Source organism: Rhinoderma darwinii, chromosome 3 (assembly GCF_050947455.1).
Source record: "Rhinoderma darwinii isolate aRhiDar2 chromosome 3, aRhiDar2.hap1, whole genome shotgun sequence".
In the NCBI taxonomy this organism is placed as follows: domain Eukaryota; kingdom Metazoa; phylum Chordata; class Amphibia; order Anura; family Rhinodermatidae; genus Rhinoderma; species Rhinoderma darwinii.
Window position 1 is genome coordinate 98,205,951 of NC_134689.1, and position 18,087 is coordinate 98,224,037.

The window sequence follows — 18,087 nt, forward strand, 5'->3', positions numbered from 1 at the left end:
GAGCGTGCGCGCGTACCCTACGGGACCCGGCCGGACGGAGCGGAAGTGAGCGCTGGCATCTCCTAGGAGGGAGACGGAGGCCAGCGCTCACAGATCCATGGCCATGGGCGCTACACAGTGTAAGTAGTAGGATTATTTAATAATTATAAATAAATCTTTTGGGATACCTCCTACAGAGAACTTACGACCGAGGTGAAGGACCTGTATAAACAAAAGGAGATAAAGGAGCTAGACAGCCAATAATAATAAAATATCTTTAATTGACACATAAATACACAAAATATTAAAATTACAAATGGACAAAAGGACTCTGTAGTTCCAAAACAGCACAACAGGAGAAACTCCCAGAAATAATCCAGGGCACAATAAACAGGCAAACTAGGTCCAGATTATAAAACACAGTGTCTAATGGTACAAGTGAATGGTTATATCCTGTTGCAAGTACAACTTTCACATCCAAAGGACAGAATAGAGAGTGGAGATGAATGGTGTGGGCGTTGAAGTATGGAGTGGGCTAACGTGCTCCATAGCTGGGTATCACAGATGACAACTCACACTAAAGCCTTATTCACACAAACGTGTTTAACGTCGCACGGACCTATGTTAGTCAATGGGGCCGTTCAGACATTCGGTGATTTTCACGCAGCGTGTGTCCGCTGCGTAAAACTCACGTCCTATACTTGGTTGTTTTTCCGCGCATCACACACCCATTGAAGTCAATGGGTGCGTGAAAATCACGCGCAGCACACGGAAGCACTTCCGTGTGCCGCGCGTCATTCGCGCAACAGTAGATAAAGAAATGAAGGAAAAAATAAAAGCACTTCCTTCATTTCTTTTTCTAAACAGCAAAACCGCGTGTCATAAGGATGGCATATGCGTGAAAATCACGCAGTCATGCACCATTCACTGATGACACATGGAACTGCAACGCGTGCAAAACGCACACGTTCGTGTGAATAAGGCCTAACGGTCTGGAACAGGGAGAACTCTTATCCTGGCAGTTCAACCACTTAGATGCCGCGGTCAATAGCGATCGCAGCATCTAAGCCATTAGAATCAAGGGACGAACCCCTTCAACAGCCTATTGGCCCCCCATTGATGTGATTGCCATGACTTTTTTCTGCTCCTGTTAAGCCCTGCCTCTAGCTTGTAAAAATTAAAAATACACTGCGATACATTAGTATTGCAGTGTATTGAACCAGCGATCTGATTATTGCTGGTTAAAATCCCCTGGGGAGGCTAATAAAGATAGTTAAAAAATATTAAATAAAGTTTTTAGTTGTGTCCAAAAAATGTAAAAAATATTAAAAGTTTTAAAAAAAAAAAAAATTCCTATTTTTTCTGTAAATTAAACAAAATTGGTATCGCTGCATCTGTAAAAGTCTGAACTATTATAACATAACATTATTTAACTTGCAAACGGCGTAAAAAATAAATAAATTAAAACCGCCCGAATCGCTGTTTTTTTGGGTCACCTTAGTGCTAAAAAAATTTAGTAAAATGTGATCAAAAAATCCTATGCACCAAAAATGGCACCAATAAAAACTACAGCTCGTCCCGCAAAAAATAAGCCCTCATACCGATCAATCAATGAAAAAATAAAAAAGTTATGGCTTTCAGAATTTGACGACACAACATTTTTATTTTTATTAACACATTTTTTTCTTTGTAAAAGTAGTAAAAGATAATAACAACTACATGAATTTGGTATCGCCGTAATAATTTTGACCAGCAGAATAAAGTTAAGTTCTCATTTTTACCAGAGAGACACATAACAATGAAACCGGAGTTCTTTCCATTTCTACTCCACAAATATTTTTTTTCAGTTACCCAGTACATTATATGGTACTTTAACCCCTTAAGGACGCAGCCTAGTTTTGGCCTTAAGGCTCAGAGCCCATTTTTCAAATCTGACATATTTCACTTTATGTGGTAATAACGTCGGAATGCTTAAACCTACCCAAGCGATTCTGAGATTGTTTTCTCGTGACACATTGGGCTTCATGTTCGTGGTAAAATTTGGTCGATATATTCAGTGTTTATTGGTGAAAAATTGCAAAATTTAGAGAAAATTTAGAAAAATTTTTATTTTTCAGAATTTAAATGCATCTGCTTGTAAAACAGACGGTTATACCACCCAAAATAGTTACTAGTTCACATTTCCCATATGTCTACTTTAGATTGGCATCGTTTTTTGAACATTCTTTTATTTTTCTTGGACGTTACAAGGCTTGGAACATAAACAGCAATTTCTCATATTTTTAAGAAAATGTCAAAAGCCTTTTTTTTAAGGTACCTGTTCAGTTCTGAAGTGGCTTTGAGGGGCCTATGTATTAGAAACCGTGATAAAACACCCCATTCTAAAAACTAGACCCCTCAAAGTATTCAAAACAGCATTTAGAAAGTTTTTTAACTCTTCAGGCATTTCACAGGAATTAAAGCAAAGTGGAGGTGAAATTTGCAAATTTCATTTTTCTTGCTGAATTTCAATTTTATTCATATTTTTTTCTGTAACACAGAAGCTTTTACCAGAGAAACACTACTAAATATGTATTGTCCAGATTCTGCAGTTTTTAGAAATGTCCCACATGTGGCCCTACTGTACTCGTGGACTAAAACACAAGCCCTAGAAGCAAAGAAGCACCTAGTGCATTTTGAGGCCTCTATTTTTATTAGAATATATTTTAGGCAGCATGCCAGGTTTGAAGAGGTGTTGAGGTTCCAAAACAGTAGGAATCCCCCAATAGTGACCCCATTTTGGAAACTACACCCCTCAAGGAATTCATTTATGGTTGTTGTTAGCATTTTGACCGCACAGTTTTTTCACAGCACCTATTTCAATTGGGCTGTGAAATGAAATTTTTTCCAATAAGATGTAATTTTTTATCAAAATTTCTTATTTTCACAGGGAAAAAAATACTAAATTTTGTTGCCCAATTTCTCCTGAGTGTAGCAATACCCCATTTGTGGCGATAAACTGCTGTTTGGGCCCATGGGAGGCCTCAGAAGGGAAGGAGCGCTGTGTGTTCTTTGGAGTACAAATTTTGCTGGTTTGGTTTTCGGGTGCCATGTCACATTTGCAGAGCCCCAGAGGTATCAAAGCAATGGAAACCCACCAGAAGTGACCCCATTTTGGAAACTACACCCCTCAAGGAATTCATGTATGGGTAATGTGACCATTTAGACGCCATAGTTTCTTCACAGAACTTATTTGAATTGGGCTGGGAATTAAAAAAATATATATTTTTTCCAATAATATGTAATTTTAGCTCAAAAATTCTTATTTTCACAAGAAATAAAATACTCCATTTTGTTGCCCAATTTGTCCTGAGTGCGGCAATACCCCATTTGTGGTGATAAACGGCCGTTTGGGCCCATGGGAGGGCTCAGAAGGAAAGGAGCGCTATTTGTTCTTTGGAGTCCAGATTTTGCTGGATTGGTTTTCGGGTGCCATGTCGCATTTGCAGAGACCCAGAGGTATCAAAGCAATAGAAACCAACCACAAATGACTCCATTTTGGAAACTACACCCCTCAAGGAATTCATTTATGGGTGTTGTGACCATTTTGACTTCATAGTTTTTTCACAGAACTTATTTGAATTGGGCTGGGAATGAAAACAAAATAATTTTTTTCAAATAATATGTATTTTTGGCTGAAAATGTCTCATTTTCACAAGAAACAAAATACCCCATTCTGTTGCGCAATTTGTTCTGAGTGCCGCAATACCCCATTTGTGGTGATAAACTGCCGTTTGGGCCCATGGGAGGGCTCAGGAGGAAAGGACCACCATTTGGCCTACTGGGGATTTTCTAGTGCGAAGTCATGTATGCAAAAGCCCTGAGGTACCAGTACAGTTGAAACCCTTAAGGCATTCATCTAGAGGTACAGTGAGCATTTTGACCGGAGACCTACACCCCATAAACTGTAATGTGGGTTCTCCCGGGTATCGCAATACCCTACATGTGGCTATTATCAGCTGCCTGGGCACACAGCAGGGCTCAGAGGGGAAAGACGAGGGGGGATAAGCTGTGCGTAGTGCATCAGGGTAAGTAAAATTGGGGTAAATTATAAACCAAGGGATGTATGATAAATTGTAAAACACTCTTTCATACAGAGCTCTGGTTATTCGGGACACGTGTCACATTGATATAATGTGTCATCCCTTATCGCCCTCTTATAGCAGACTTTGCACCTCTTTTGACTTTTTCCCTTCTTGCCAGTTTGGGGAACTTCTCCTGGAAAGTGTTGCCCTGGTACGATGCGTGTGGCCTCGCTTCCAGAAGTACTAGGTGCCCCCCCTTCTTGGTCCCTAAAGATTTGATTCTTGATAATCACCTCTTGAAATTCCAGGAAAGTTCCTGTCTGGCCTGCACATCGACGTAGCACGTACGCATTGTACATTGCCATCTGTATGATGTGCCCGGCCAGCTTCTTATACCACACCGCATGGCGCTGTAGGGCTTCAGGACTTGATCTGACAAGTCCATCCCTCCCATGTACCTATTGTAGTACAGGATGCAGTCTGGTTTGGGGGTGGCCTTTCCTTCATATATCCTAAACCTGTAGGTATACCCTGATGCACTCTGACATAGCTTATACATCTTCACGCCATACCTTGCCTTCTTACCCAGCAGATACTCGCAGAATTGAACCCTCCCTTTAAAATGTACCAGGGACTCATCAATAGAAATACACTTCTCGGGGGTGTATGCTTGGGAAAACCGGGCACTGAAACGGTCTAATAGGGGTCTCCGTTTATACAAACGGTCAAAACTGGGGTCATCTCGGGGTGGGCACGGCTCATTATCAGTATAATGTAAGAAGCGAAGTATTGCCTAATTTATTTATTTTTTTAGGTTCCAGTTCAGTTCTGAAGTTGCTTTGAGGGGCCCATATATTAGAAACCCCTATCAAAAACTTCATTTTAGAAACTAGACCCCTCAAAGTATTCACAACAGCATGTAGAAAGTTTATGAACCCTTTAGGTGTTTCACAGAAATTTAGAGCAAAGTAGAGGTGAAATTGACATATTTTTTTTTGTCAGAAAATCCTCTTTATACCATTTTTTTTATAACACAAAAGGATTTATCAGAGAAACGCAACTTAATACGTATTGCCCAGATTCTGCAGTTTTGAGAAATATCCCACATGTGGCCCTAGTGCGGTAATGGACTGAAGCACCGGCCTCAGAAGCAAAGGAGCACCTAGTGGATTTTGAGGCCTCTTTTTTTATTAGGCACCATGTCCGGTTTGAAGAGGTCTTGTGGTGCCAAAACATTGGAAACCCCCAAAAGTGACCCCAATTTGGAAACTAGACCCCTTGAGGAATTCATTGTAGTTTTCATGGGGTGCATGCGGCTTTTTGATCAGTTTTTATTCTATTTTTAGGTGGCGTGGTAACTAAAAAACAGCAATTCTACTATTGATTTTTTATTCTATTTTTTTTACAGCGTTCACCGTGCGCTATAAATGACATATTCACTTTATTCTGCGGGGCGATACGATTATGGTGATACCAGATGTTTATAGGTTTTTTTTTATGTCTTATGGCGTTTGCACAATAAAATAAGTTTTGTAAAAAATCATTCACTTTTTGTGTTACCTTATTCTAAGCGCCAGAACTTCTTTATTTTTCAAACAATAAAGCCGTGCGAGGACTTATTTTTTGCGTAACGAACTGTAGTTTCGATCAGTAAAATTTTTCGGTACATGCGACTTTTTGATCTCTTTTTATTCCATTTTTTGGGAGGTGAAGTGACCAAACAATTGTGATTCTGGTACGGTTTATTATTATTTTCTTTTACGGCGTTCACCGTGCGGGATAAATAATGAAATAATTTTGTAGTTCAGGCCGTTACGGACGCGGCGATACCAATTATGTATAGTTTATTTGTTTCTTTATATATTTTTATTAATAATAAATGACTTATAAGGGAAATACTTTTAAAACTTTTATTTTCTTATTTTTACACATCTTTTTTTAACTTTTTTTTTACTGTATTACTTTGTCCCACTAGGGGACTTGAGGGCAGGAGGCCCTGATTGCAATTCTAATACACTGCACTACATGCGTAGTGCAGTGTATTAGAACTGTCAGCTACTCACTGACAGCAAGCATAGGGGGTCCTGACGTTGTCAGGACCCACTAGGCTTCCGTCTATGGCATAGCCGGACGCCATTGTTTGGTGTCCGGTTGCCATAGTCACCGTCGCCGGCCGCTATCGTGTAGCAGGCCGGCGATGGCAGCTTAACCCCTAAAAAGCTGCGATCTCTATAGAACGCGGCTCTTAAGGGGTTAATCAGCGGGGACACAGCTGTAGGAGCTGTGACAGCTGCTGTACGAGACAGCAGCTGTCACAGCTCCTGTATGTGTCGGGAAGACGGCTGAAACGGCCGTTACTGCCGAGACGGACTATTAGGTCATGGAGCGCGAACGATACAGCTGCCATGACCTAATAGTACGTCCAGGAGCGGGAAGGGGTTAAATAGTGTCAATAGAAACTACAATCCCGCCTGCAAAAAATAGGTTTTACACCACGTTATTGACGGAAAAATAAAAAAGTTATGGATCTTGGAATGTCGGGAGTGAAAAACAAAAATGAAAAAATGAAAAATAGCTTTGGTGCCAATGGGTTAAAGTATTATTTCTGCTTCTATCTTGGGTTAAGCCAAGGGAAGCCAATAGGATAGGGCATGGCACTTTGATGAGTGATGTAGCTCTTAAATCCAATTTTGAATTTGCTGCTGAATTTGATTAAAGTTGACCACATACAATTCCTATGAAACTTGAAAGGGTTAGCAAAGAAGAACAAGGAAACATTTCAACTGATGTGCAAATCTGATAAAGTCCCAATGTACTGATTGCTGCCGTACTATATACTGACTTGAAAGGGAGAATAATTCTAAAATCAATTATGTTTCATTTAATAATTGTGATGAATGGATCACTTTGCAGATTTGTTTAACCTTGACACCCTACAGTCCATACATAAAGCATGACTGTGTGCATGGACCCCGGCTCTGTATCACAAACCCGAAAGCCATCTGTGTGTTGGCATATGGTGCCTCCATGAAGCATTCTATTCTGCCCTAGAAACAATGCTTCTGAAGGGAAAATATATCTGCAATACTGCATGATATGGAGCATGGCACCATTTTTTTTTTAACAAAACGTAGAGCTTTGTCTTTGTTCGTCTAGTCTACCCACAGTGTACTGACTTAGAGCTCATGCAGACGCCAATACTGTGTGCCAGCATTGGACTGCAGTTCCTTGGGCCCACCAGAGGAGATGGTTCTGAGGGTCCACCCTCCAGCTATATAGAACATGCACATGTCCATTTATTATTTCATCATAGTCCTTGTTGTTATCATTGTACACACAGGACATATCATCAATAAGGTCAAATAGGTCATTTGTGAATCATCCTATAAGAAATAGACACTAGTGGCAAGTTATTGGCTCCAAAGAGCTCCAAATGGGGTTGTCTTCTGCTGGACCTTCAAGGCCCATTATTGCCATAGAGCGTGGGGCCGCCAGAGGATCCTCTAGTCATCTGGTGGGCCAGTCCGACCATGCTGTGTGCACAGACAAAGGCACCATATCGTGGCTCATGGAGAATCTTGTTAGGGACCCGTAGACTCTCTGTGTGCCACCATACGTGCCTTCCTAATATACCATATGGTGGCGCACACATGAAACAGGACACATGGAAGTACAGTATGGAGCAATAGCAGGCTATGAGAATCATATTATGGATCCCTACTACATGAATTTATTACGTGGCTGTGAGCCCAAAAAAGTGTTTTTCTGTTGCCAATGACTTTACATCCATAGTGATCTAATGTTGCTCAAAAATAAAAGATGAAAAATTATAGTAAGGGAGTACTTTTCATATATACGGTACAAAGTATCCATGATCTGCTATGAAAAATGCCAATATAGACCCTGTGCTTTCTGGAAGAATATATATGCTTTTTATATAGTAGCTATATGGTAAGTGTTACCAAATATATTTCCATATACTGAAGTCCCTGAAAGTGTCAGATCCACTAATACTGGAGACTCATGCTTGTACAGACGTAAATGTATTCTCATACTGAAGTGACATTTATATGATTTCTTGTAGCAATGAAAATAAAGCATTGACTGTATCCACATACAAGGCATGTATGTACCCAGATTGTGCTTTTCCTCTGCCACCTGCTGTGTCACCTGTTGCCATCCTCTGAATACCACTAATCAGGTTAATTTCTTCACAACTGCGCTAAGTCAGCTGCTGCTAATTCTTTTTTTCCCTCTAGATTTCCTTGCACATCCTCTACTCCGCTCCTTACAGAGACCCTTAGCTGGAGATCAATGAGCTCCTGACACCTGTAGATCAACATAAACTTGACCTTTCAGAAAAGCAGATTAATCATCCTGTCCATGCCTGGCAGATTTTCCACTGCTGAGCCTAAACAGAGGGCAGAATCTTCTCCACTAATATGAAAACACCTTCCCTTCAGACTATTAAATGTCCCCCACCAAGGTCAAGAGTCAAAGCGATAAAAGTTCTCAGCTTCTTAAATCATTTCCTATTTTAATGACTAAAGATTTAGTTTTCAAACTCAATTTACTTACAGACAGATTAGATGGATTAACCACTTTTCAGGTTTATGAACAGTTGGCAATAGTGATCCTTTACACTATTAGTGATTCATTTTTAAGAACTAACATAAGTATATATTGCTTATGTAAATAAAGCTTAATCAAAGTTCTACAACTTTTACCATATTGTCAGTTGTGGACAATCCCTTCTTGTTGTCAGTAAATGTTAAAATTAATTGTTTACATTCAGTGGCTAAAATTCACAACAGCAATTCAGAATCCTAGGAAAGTTGGATTACATGGCCTGTGGGAGCTGTAATGGCATTCACCCTTATTGGCACGCAGCTTTTTGGAACCAGATATAACTAAAAATGGCAAATCATATAACGGTGACTTACAATTGAATTAATTTTTAAGACTAATGTCTCTTGTACAGTTAAAAGTAACAATTATTTTTGCATCCATATAAATAAATGCAAACACTGGGCATAGAAACCAGAAGATACACACACAATCAGACAAGGATTTTGCTTGCACTAAAGAGACTTAATGTATCATGCGCATAACATTAAAACCACTGACAAGTGAAGTGAACTGTCACATAATGTTTGTGGACCCACTGGGCTGTACCGCCTTGGCGGTATGGCAGCTGGCCAAGAGGGTGCAGATCTAAGTCTATAGTTCGTATTGGGAACCTGTGGCATCTCGGACAGTAGCAAGGCAGGCTCGGCTGGAACTAGGCAGCAGGCAGACGTCAAGCGTGGTGAAGCAGGTCAGGTGTGGAATACAGCACGGCACGACTTTGGCACACACTAGGAGGCCATCACATAGACACACTTAGGAAACATTCAACAACGCTCAGGCATAGAAGCAAGGGCCTGAGCCCTTCTTATAGTTCAGGGACTCATGGGTTCAAAGTTCAGCAAAGGTCTGGTGCGCATGCTGCCCCTTTAAGAGCGGACACGAGCGTTTGCACGCACCCTATGGGATCCGGCTGAGGTGAGTAGAAGTGAGCGCTGGCGTCTCCTGAGGAGGAGGCTGGGGCCAGCGCTTGCCGACTCGTGGCTGCGGCTGTCAGGGGGAGGTTGGAACTGACGCTCCGCAGCCACGGATATGACATGAATAACATTTATTATCTTGTTACAATGTCATCTGTCAAAGGGTGGGATATATTAGATAGCAAGTGAAAACTCAGTTCTTGAAGTTTATGTGTTGGGAGCAGGAAAAATGGGCAAGCGTAGGAATCTCATCAACTTTAAAAAGGGCTAAATTATGCTGGCTAGATGAGTGGGTCACAGTATCTCCATAATGGTGGTCTTGAGGGTTGCTCCATGTATGCAGTGGTAAGTACCTACCAAAGTAGTCCAAGGAAGGACAACCAGTAAACTGGCGACAGGTTCATGGGCGCCCAAGGTTCCTTAATTTGCGTGGGGAGCAAAGGCCAGTACGCCTCGTCCAATCCTACAAAAGAGCTGTCAGAACTAAACCATAGAAAAATGGAAGAAGGTGGCATGGTCTGATGAATCACGTTTTCTGTTACATTGTGGGGACGTCTAGGTGTGTGTGCATTGCTTACCTTTGGCAGAGATGACGCCAGAATTTACTATAGTAGAAGGCAAGCAATATGGTGTGGTGCTCTGGACAATGTTCACCTGGGAAACCTTGAGTCCTGGCATTCATGTGGATGTTAGCACCACCTACCTAAACACTGTTGCAAACCAAGTACACCCCTTCATGGCAGTGGTATTCCCTAATGGCAGTGGCCTCTTCCAGCAGGATAAAGCGCCATGCCAAACTGCAAAAAAATTGTTCAGGAATGGTTTGAGGAACATGACGTAGTTCAAGGTGTTAAGGGCCTCCAAATTCTGGGAAAACAAGTCTGATCAATGGAGGCACCACCTCGCAACTTACAGGACTTAAAGGATCTGCCGCTAACGTCTTGGTGCCAATACCACAGGACACCTTTCAGCGATCTTGTTGAGTCCATGCCATGTCAAGTCAGAGCTGTTTCGGCAGCAAGAGGGGGAACTACACAATTTTAGGCAGGCGGTTTTAATGTTATGGCTAATCGGTGTATGTATTCCTTCCATATTTGCTTAAGGAGTCTTCCAAGAACAAAGTGACGTCTTCATTAAATACTTCCATAGAGTCTGATCCTCTAAAAGCCATTCATAGTTTATAAACATGACAAGCAAATATAGAACTCATTCTTTACCACCTGCCCATTTCTTTAGTTCCAGATGGCCAGGCCTCATGGTCTACAAAGAAAAGATTTCTCATCACAGCTGTTGCTCAATAGAGTTGAAGAGCAGGACTTGTATCGGTTGGACTTCTTTGACTTCCTAGACAGGCAGAACTGGTGTATGTTGACAAATATAAAAGAGTATCCGGCACACCAATATAGAAAAAAAGGTATTTTTTATTTTGTTTCTAATGCCAGTGGCAGAGTGCGACGTTTCGGTCTAGGTGACCTTCATCAGCACCACTAGCGCTCGTCAATACAGTTGCCCAGCACGGCTCAGTGCCTGATGAAGGTCACCTAGACCGAAACGTCGCACTCTGCCACTGGCATTAGAAACAAAATAAAAAATACCTTTTTTTCTATATTGGTGTGCCGGATACTCTTTTATATTTATGTTTGGGTTGGGCCCCTATCCGTGCAAAACCTCACCCTTCCACGTATCTGGTGCTATCTGAACCTTTACACAAATTGGTGTATGTTGACAGGATGAAGAGGAGACTTATGTACAGGTGTCTGGGTGCTTGGTAATTGCCTAAGCAGTGACATCCATATTAATCATTTTCTGTACTGATTCAATGCATGTGAAAGCTCTGAATGTGCATATATATATATATATATATATATATATATATATATATATATATATATATATATATATATATGTGTGTGTGTGTATATACACTACCGTTCAAAAGTTTAGGGTCACTTAGAAATTTCCTTATTTTTGCAAGAAAAGCACAGTTTTTTTTCAATGAAGATAACATTAAATTAATCAGAAATACACTCTATACCAGGGGTCTCAAGCACGCGGCCCGCGGGCCGTATGCGGCCCCCGGGGCTGTCATCTGCGGCCCGCGGGACACAGAGCCGCTAGTATCGGCTCTGCTCCGAGACTCTGGAATTCCCTGACATCGCTGTCCACATATGAACAGCGATGCCTGGGGCTTCCCCAGAGCCGGAGTCCCGAGCAGAGCGCTGGTGTCGGCTCTGCTCCGGGACTCTGTGGAATTCCCTGACATCGCTGCCCATATATGGACAGTGTGTCAGGGTCTTGCCCAGAGCGGAGCAGAGCGCTGGTGTCGGCTCTGCTCCTGGACTCTGTGGAATTCCCTGACATCGCTGTCCACATATGAACAGCGATGTCTGGGGCTTCCCCAGAGCCGGAGTCCCGAGCAGAGCGCTGGTGTCGGCTCTGCTCCGGGACTGGGGCTTCCCCAGAGCAGGAGTCCCAGTGATGTCAGGACCACAGCTGGAGTCCCAGGAAGAGCCTACTAGCGCTCTGCCTGGGACTCCAGCTCTGGCCAAGCCCCTGACATCACTGGGGCAGCCTCTACAGAGGGCAGAGGGCACTGGGGCAGCCTCTACAGAGGGCACTGGGGCAGCCTCTACAGAGGGCACTGTGGCGTTATCTACAAGTGGGTGTGTGACAGTATCTGAAGAGGACACTGGCATTATCTAGGGGTGTGTTGCATTATCTACAGAGGGCACTGTGGCCTTATCTACAGAGGGCACTGTGGCCTTATCTACAGAGGGCACTGTGGCCTTATCTACAGAGGGCACTGTGGCCTTATCTACAGAGGGCACTGTGACCTTATCTACAGAGGGCACTGTGGCCTTATCTACAAAGGGCACTGTGGCCTTATCTAGGGGTGTGTTGCATTATCCACAGAGGGCACTGCAGCAGCATCCACAGAGGGCACTGCGGCAGCATCCACAGAGGGCACTGCGGCAGCATCCACAGAGGGCACTGCGGCACTATCTAAAAAGGGGCTGCCCAATCTTGACATGTGTGCTAACTGAGCCGCCGGACTGCATTTAGCGACACTTAAACTGGAAAGCTGGATTATTGAAATAAGCACGTGGAGAAATATCTCACATTTTAAACCTAGCGCTATTATTATAGTAATGTAGTGTTATTATTCTAGTAATATAGTGTTATAGTAGTTCAAATAACTAATTGATTAACAATAATTTTGTATTGTATCAAATTTGAAAGTAATGCGGCCCGTCAACTTCCCATTGTTTCTATATGCGGCCCACTTACCCGGCCGAGTTTGAGACCCCTGCTCTATACATTGTTAATGTGCTAAATGACTATTCGAGCTGCAAACATCTGGTTTTTAATGCAATATCTACATAGGTGTATAGAGGCCCATTTCCAGCAACCATCACTCCAGTGTTCTAATGGTACATTGTGTTTGCTAACTGTGTTAGAAGGCTAATGGATGATTAGAAAACACTTGAAAACCCTTGTGCAATTATGTTAGCACCGCTGTAAACAGTTTTGCTGTTTAGAGGAGCAATAAAACTGACCTTCCTTTGAGCTAGTTGAGAATCTGGAGCATTACATTTGTGGGTTCGATTAAACTCTCAAAATGGCTAGAAAAAGAGAGCTTTCATGTGAAACTCGACAGTCTATTCTTGTTCTTAGAAATGAAGGCCAAATTGCCAAGAAACTGAAGATTTCCTACAACGGTGTGTACTACTCCCTTCAGAGGACAGCACAAACAGGCTCTAACCAGAGTAGAAAGAGAAGTGGGAGGCCCCGCTGCACAACTGAGCAACAAGACAAGTACATTAGAGTCTCTAGTTTGAGAAATAGACGCCTCACAGGTCCTCAAATGGCAGCTTCATTAAATAGTACCCGCAAAACGCCAGTGTCAATGTCTACAGTGAAGAGGCGACTCCGGGATGCTGGCATTCAGGGCAGAGTGGCAAAGAAAAAGCCATATCTGAGACTGGCTGATAAAAGGAAAAGATTAATATGGGCAAAAGCACACAGACATTGGACAGAGGAAGATTGGAAAAAAGTGTTATGGACAGACGAATCGAAGTTTGAGGTGTTTGGATCACACAGAAGAACATTTGAAACTTTCAGAACAACTGAAAAGATGCTGGAAGAGTGCCTGACGCCATCTGTCAAGCATGGTGGAGGTAATGTGATGGTCTGGGGTTGCTTTGGTGCTGGTAAAGTGGGAGATTTGTACAAGGTAAAAGGGATTTTGAATAAGTAAGGCTATCACTCCATTTTGCAACGCCATGCCATACCCTGTGGACAGCGCTTGATTGGAGCCAATTTCATCCTACAACAGGACAATGACCCAAAGCACACCTCCAAATTATGTAAGAACTATTTAGGGAAGAATCAGGCAGCTGGTATTCTATATGCAATGGAGTGGCCAGCGCAGTCACCAGATCTCAACCCTATAGAGCTGTTGTGAGAGCAGCTTGACCATATGGTACGCAAGAAGCGCCCATTAAGCCAATCCAACTTGTGGGAGGGACTTCTGGAAGCATGGGGTGAAATTTCTCCCGATTACCTCAGCAAATTAACAGCTAGAATGCCAAAGATCTGCAATGCTGGAATTGCTGCAAATGGAGCATTCTTTGACGAAAGCAAAGTTTGAAGGAGAAAATCATTATTTCAAATAAAAATCATTATTTCTAACCTTGTCAATGTCTTGACTATATTTTCTAGTCATTTTGCAACTCATTTGATAAATATAAGTGTGAGTTTTCATGGAAAACACAAAATTGTCTGGGTGACCCCAAACTTTTGAACGGTAGTGTATGTATATATATATATATATATATATATATATATATATATATATATATATATATATATATAGTAACAGCACCAGGACTTTCTCGAGCTTGAGAAAGGTTCAGGTGTGAACCAAAACGTTGCTCATTCTTCCACCTGGTGGTGAATAAACCAACATCTCCCTAACACTGAAGTCCTGGTGCTGTTACTTGTTCTCTGTCTTTGGTATATATATATATATATATATATATATATATATATATATATATATATATATATAAATATATATATATATATATATATAAAAATATATATATATATTTATATATATATATATATATATATATATATATATATATATATATACATACATAGCACACAAGAAGACAGCAGCACTCACATAGGAATAATCGACCAGGTGCCAGGCAAAAACGTCCCGATCCTCGGACGTATAATAATGTATAGCAAAAGAAAATTTGCAGCACTCCAACATGAAAAAAGTGGTGGTTTATTCAATCCAAAATAACAGCAACGTTTCAATCCTACAATAGGATCTTTATCAAGCCTAGTGACACATCTACTCAGCAAGTTTTTATATGTTTGAGACTCTTTTACATAATTAGTCTCATTATAAAACAATCAAATGCAAAGTGTATGAAAACAAACATCATAAATAGTGTACGGTATCATCATAAACATAGACATGATACAGAAAATACAGAAGTGTGTATGTGACATCGTGATTAACAATACATAATAACAAAAACATTAAAAACAACTGATTACATTATAATCATTTATGCAGCAGTGGTGTAAAATCTATTGGTATATCGTCACTCACCAATCAGAACTTCAGACTCAACTACTCCATTCAAGTGTGTTGCAGCACTCTGCTGCATCCCTCGTGGTAATTGAAATTTGACACATCAGTGTAATCCCCCGAGGCGGAAGTAGTTCATCACTCCGCAGCAGAGAGCATAGATCGCATCCATATGATGTAATGCGTGTCAATGCGTTCCACTGAGCCGCCCCGTGTATCATGGCATCATGAGTTGCTAAGCAACTGCTGTAACATTATTATAGATATCATTTGACCCAGCTATGTCAGTCAAAAAGTCATGAATGTAAAAAATACAGATATATTAGTAAATGCTCCCTATAGTAAGTGATGGAGATATTAGGAATATCTAAAAGTAGCTTAATGTCGGCTTTTAAAGACGATCCACACGTGGGTTCAAAGACCTCTGTATACAACCAAGTACTCAGAACGATCTTGTTCCCAGAGTTATGGGACCACATAGACACGTCTTCACGTGTCCAGGATGTCACATTATCCTCATACGTGTAACGGACCCATATTATCACACTAGTGATATGATATATCATAAGACAAAAAAAAATGCATGAGAATCCCTCTCAATTTTAATATCTCTCTATCACTTTAAAACCTAATAGGAGACTAGAAACAATTCAAATAATAAATATATTTTATTGATGCAATAAGACTTGATGCATTGAACATAGCCCCGTCAAATATCACAGTACAACAACATTGAAAAATAATTAAAGAAGTTCCGAAGTTCTGTTGGGAGTGGTATTCCAATCTAAAAAAATACAAAACATAATTGTTTTTAGTATTTATAAGACATTGACAGTAAATATGAGATATAGATATTGATATTGATGTGTCAACAATCATCTTACTGAAGAGAACATCAAGAGAACACAAAGGGGCGGAACTCATAAGGCAATTCTATCTACAACAAATTCTACATTAAGACCACAAGGTTTTAAGGTGTTCAGTAAAAATATCCGACATTAAGCTACTTTTAGATATTCCTAATATCTCCATCACTTACTATAGGGAGCATTTACTAATATATCTGTATTTTTTACATTCATGACTTTTTGACTGACATAGCTGGGTCAAATGATATCTATAATAATGTTACAGCAGTTGCTTAGCAACTCATGATGCCATGATACACGGGGCGGCTCAGTGGAACGCATTGACACGCATTACATCATATGGATGCGATCTATGCTCTCTGCTGCGGAGTGATGAACTACTTCCGCCTCGGGGGATTACACTGATGTGTCAAATTTCAATTACCACGAGGGATGCAGCAGAGTGCTGCAACACACTTGAATGGAGTAGTTGAGTCTGAAGTTCTGATTGGTGAGTGACGATATACCAATAGATTTTACACCACTGCTGCATAAATGATTATAATGTAATCAGTTGTTTTTAATGTTTTTGTTATTATGTATTGTTAATCACGATGTCACATACACACTTCTGTATTTTCTGTATCATGTCTATGTTTATGATGATACCGTACACTATTTATGATGTTTGTTTTCATACACTTTGCATTTGATTGTTTTATAATGAGACTAATTATGTAAAAGAGTCTCAAACATATAAAAACTTGCTGAGTAGATGTGTCACTAGGCTTGATAAAGATCCTATTGTAGGATTGAAACGTTGCTGTTATTTTGGATTGAATAAACCACCACTTTTTTCATGTTGGAGTGCTGCAAATTTTCTTTTGCTATATACATACATATATATGTATATATATGCATATATGCGCTGCTCAAAAAAAATTAAGGTTATGCTTTAAAGGGAACCTGTCACCAGCACCTATTAAACCAGCAATACCTGGTGGTAGTGGGTGAAAAATCATTTTTGTGTAACCTATAATTATCTTCTAAGTAGGCTCTGTACCTTTAGTATTCAGTTTTTTAGTATTCCTTTAGTGTATGGCACATATGCTAATGAGCATAAAAGAGTCATATCTTCGTTCGAAAAGAGTCATATCCTCAAGCCTTTCCGAGTTAGCCCTACCTCCTTACTTTTGAATGACAGCTCCTCGCCTCTGCCCAGCACACACAAAATCCCGCAATTGCACATCGATGTCCGTTCTGGTGCATGCACAAAATAGCCACCACAGCGGCACATGCACAGTCACTAGATTTGAGGTCAGGGCGAAGCAAGGAACGGTGTCGGAACATACAAGACGGGCGCATGCTCTCTTTCTCAGACGAGATTTCAGTACTCAAGGCGGGCCAGTTTTCGGCGGTGGGCAGGCATAAGAAGAGAAATGAACGAGACTGAGATTTCAGTACTCAAGGCGGGCCAGTTTTCGGCGGTGGGCAGGCATAGGAAGAGAAATGAACGAGACTGATGGATTAAAAGGAGCAAAATGTTTGCAAACCGTTATTTATTAAGCATTACAGTATTACCCCAAGTCAATTGAACTTTATGGATATCAATCTGTCAAATTAAGAAGCACAAGCGGTTTTGAATAAATTTCACTTGCTTTGGTGGAAATTAAAGTAATAACAGGTGTACTGGAGAGGTATCCGCAAGACAACCCTCAAAGAGGACATGGTTTTGAAAGTGGTGGCCACAGACAATTCATCTCCCTTTATTCTCCCTGATGGATTCTTCTCTAGTTTTGCTTTTTGCAACTGACCTTGTCACTACTGGTAGCATGAGGTGCTACATGCAGCCAATTCAGATTAAACAGGTACTCCAGCTTCTCCAGGATCGCACATCCATATGCACTGTCGCAAGAAGGTTTGCTTTGTCCCCCAGCAGTCTCAAGAGCATGGGACACCGATTGCTATACAAGGAGAGCCGGACAGGGCCGTAGAAGGGAATCAATATGACCGGTATCTGCTCCTTTGTGCAAGGAGGAACA

General features: G+C 41.1%; 2 long non-coding RNA genes across 2 annotated transcripts in view; one reads left to right on the forward strand and one right to left on the reverse strand.

Annotated features, from left to right (window-relative positions):
• Positions 1-15,747, reverse strand: part of LOC142749012 (uncharacterized) — a 118,894-nt gene extending 103,147 nt beyond the window's left edge. Inside the window, exon 1 of the long non-coding RNA XR_012882355.1 lies at positions 15,219-15,747. This is a non-coding gene — a long non-coding RNA (uncharacterized LOC142749012). The remainder of the gene's footprint in view (positions 1-15,218) is intronic.
• Positions 15,748-16,205: 458 nt separating this feature from the next.
• LOC142751052 (uncharacterized) overlaps positions 16,206-18,087 on the forward strand; it is a 66,178-nt gene continuing 64,296 nt past the window's right edge. Inside the window, exon 1 of the long non-coding RNA XR_012882693.1 lies at positions 16,206-16,556. This is a non-coding gene — a long non-coding RNA (uncharacterized LOC142751052). The remainder of the gene's footprint in view (positions 16,557-18,087) is intronic.